The sequence below is a fragment of the Mandrillus leucophaeus genome, unplaced genomic scaffold (genome assembly GCF_000951045.1).
Source record: "Mandrillus leucophaeus isolate KB7577 unplaced genomic scaffold, Mleu.le_1.0 Scaffold111, whole genome shotgun sequence".
Taxonomy (NCBI): domain Eukaryota; kingdom Metazoa; phylum Chordata; class Mammalia; order Primates; family Cercopithecidae; genus Mandrillus; species Mandrillus leucophaeus.
Window position 1 is genome coordinate 2,092,006 of NW_012099321.1, and position 3,435 is coordinate 2,095,440.

Here is a 3,435-nt window from a genome sequence, read left to right on the forward strand (position 1 = left end):
GCCAGGATGGTCTCGATCTCCTGACCTCGTGATCCACCCGCCTCGGCCTCCCAAAGTGCTGGGATTACAGGCGTGAGCCACCGTGCCCAACCGAAAAACGTTTTTTAAAAATGCTGAGGAGGATAGTGTTTAAGAGAAAAATATTTAAAATAGCCAGATATATAAGAGACACAAAGATGAGAATACCCACTGATTTATGAAAAATAATGTAAACCAGAATACAACTAAATGGTATATAAATGCAAACAAAAACAAAACAAACAAAAATTGTGAGCCTAAAAGAATATACTTCAAACATGAAGGTTAAAATTTTCAAGCAACGACTGAGGTGATTCCTCATAAGCAGAATTCTGCTACAAAATAATGTTTAAGGGAATTATTTACACTGAAGGAAAATAATCCCAAGTGGAAATTCAGATTGACATAAAAGAATAAAATTTGCCAGAAATGGTAATTATGTGCATAAATATGAAAGACATATTATTTATGTTTTAAAGGTAATTTAAAATAAAAATAACTATATTGTGAAATTAATAGTACATGAAGAGGTAAAATATACGAGAAAAATAGAACAAAGGACAGGAAGGAGTAATATGGTGATATACCATTTTTTGGTAATAACTTTATTGAGATATAATTCACACAACATACAACTCACCCATTTAAAGAGTATAATTCAGTGGTTTTTAATATATTCACAGAGTTGTGCAACTCTCATCACAATCAATTTTAAATGTTGTCTTCAATTCAATAAGAAATCCTATACCTTTTAGCTGTCACCCTTCTACTCTTCCCATCTCCATACCCAGGCCTAAGCAACCACTACCCTGTTTTCTATTTGTATAGAATTTTCTGTTGCAGACTTTCATATGAGTGGAATCATGTGGTATGTGGTCTTTTGTGACTGGCTTTTTTCACTTAGCATAATGTTTTCAAGATTCATTTATGACGTAGCATGCTGTATTAGTCAGGGTTCTCTAGAGGGACAGAACTAATAGGATAAATGTAGATATAAAAGGTAGTTTATTAAGGAGTATTGACTCACATGATCACAAGGTGAGCTCCCACTACAGGTCATCTGCAAGCTGAGGAGCAAGGAAGCCAGTCTGAGTTCCAAAGCTGAAGAACTTGGAATCCAACACAGTAGAAAGATGTAGGCTGGGAGACTAAGCCAGTCTAGTCTTTCCACATTCTTCTGCCTGCTTTTATTCTGGCCATGTTGGGAGCTGACTAAATGATGCCCACCCAGATTGAGGGTGGCTTTGCCTCCCTCAGTCCGCTGACTCAAATGTTAATCTTCTTTGGCAACACTCTCACAGACACACCCAGGAACAATACTTTGCTTCCTTCATTCCAATAAAGTTGACACTCAGTATTAACCATCACACATGTGATGTACTTCATTTATTTTTATTTCCAGATAATATTCCATTACTTGGATCTACATTTTGTCCATTCATCAGTTGATGGAAATTTGACTTGATTACACTTTCTGGCTGTTATGAATAATGCTGCTATGAACATTTGTGTACAAGATTTTGTGCAAACATGTTTACCACTGTCATGCCTACATAAAAGTGTAATTAATAAGTCATATGGTAATTCCATGTTTAGCCTTTTGAGAAACTATCAGACTGATTTTCAAAAAAGTTGCACTATTTTTACTTTCCTGCCAGGAATGTATGAAGATTCCAATGACTCTACTCGCTCATAAAAATCTTGTTGTTGTCTTTCTGACTGCAGCCATCCTAGTGGGTTTGAATTGGTATGTCATTGTGGCTTTAATTTGCATTTTATAATGACTTATGAGGTTGACTCTCTTTTAATGTACTTGTTGGTCATTTGTATATTGTCTTTTAGAAAAAGTGTATTCAGATCATTTGCTCATCTGTATATTGGGTAACTTATCTTTCTATTACTGAGTTGTAGGGGTTTGTTTGGAAGTATACTTTTTTCATGTCCTTGCGTTGTACAAAAAAAAAAAAAATGGTATAAGATTACAGGAATACCTCAGAGATTGAAGGTTTGGTTCTGGATTACCACGATAAAGCAAATATTGCAATAAAGCAAGTCATACAATTCTTTTTTGTTTCCCAAGACATGTAAAAGTTATTTTTACACTATACAGTAGTCTATTAAGTGTGCAATAGCCTTATGTCTAAAAATAGCACACATACCTTAATTTTAAAAATACTTTATTGATTAAAAAATGCTAATAATCATTTGAGCTTTCTGGCAGTTGTAATCTTTCTGCTAGTGGAAGGAGTTGTAATGTTTTTGCTTTGATATTGGTGGCTGCTAACTAATCTCAATGGTAGTCACTGAAGATTGGGGTGACTATGACAATTTCTTATAATTCTTAAATTTCTTTTTTTGTTGTTTTTTCTTTTTTATTACACTTTAAGTTCTAGGGTACATGTGCACAACATGCAGGTTTGTTACATATGTACACATGTGCCATGTTGGTGTGCTGCACACATTAACTCGTCATTTGCATTAGGTATATCTCCTAATGCTATCCCTCCCCCACCCCTCCATCCCACAACAGGCCCTGGTGTGTGATGTTCCCCACCCTGTGTGCAAGTGTTTTTATTGTTCAATTCCCACCTATGAGGGAGAACATGCAGTGTTTCGTTTTCTGTTCTTGCAATAGTTTGCTAAGAATGTTGGCTTCCAGCTGCATCCATGTCCCTACAAAGGACATGAACTCATCCTTTTTTGTAGCTGCATAGTATTCCATGGTGTATATGTGCCACATTTTCTTAGTCCAGTCTGTCATTGATGGGCATTTGGGTTGGTTCCAAGTCTTTGCTATTGTGAAGAGTGCCACAATAAACATACGTGTGCATGTGTCTTTATAGCAGCATGATTTATAATCCCTTGCGTATATCCCCAGTAATGGGATGGCTGGGTCAAATGGTATTTCTAGTTCTAGATCCTTGAGGAATCGCCAAACTGTTTTCCACAATCGTTGAACTAGTTTACAGTCCCACCAACAGTGTAAAAGTGTTCCTATTTCTCCACATCCTCTCCAGCACCTGTTGTTTCCAGACTTTTTAACGATCGCCATTCTAACTGGTGTGAGATCGTATCTAATTGTGGTTTTGATTTCCATTTCTCTGATGGCTAGTGATGATGAGCATTTTTTCATGTGTCTGTTGGCTGCATAAATGTCTTCTTTTGAGAAGTGTCTCTTCATATCTTTTGCCCACTTTTTGATGGGGTTGTTTTTTTCTTGTAAATTTGTTTGAGTTCTTTGTAGGTTCTGGATATTAGCCCTTTGTCAGATAAGTAGACTGCAAAAAGTTTCTCCCATTCTGTAGGTTGCCTGTTCACTCTAATGGTAGTTTCTTTTGCTGTGCAGAAGCTCTTTAGTTTAATTAGATCCCATTTGTCAATTTTGGCTTTTGTTGTCATTGCTTTTGGTGTTTTAGA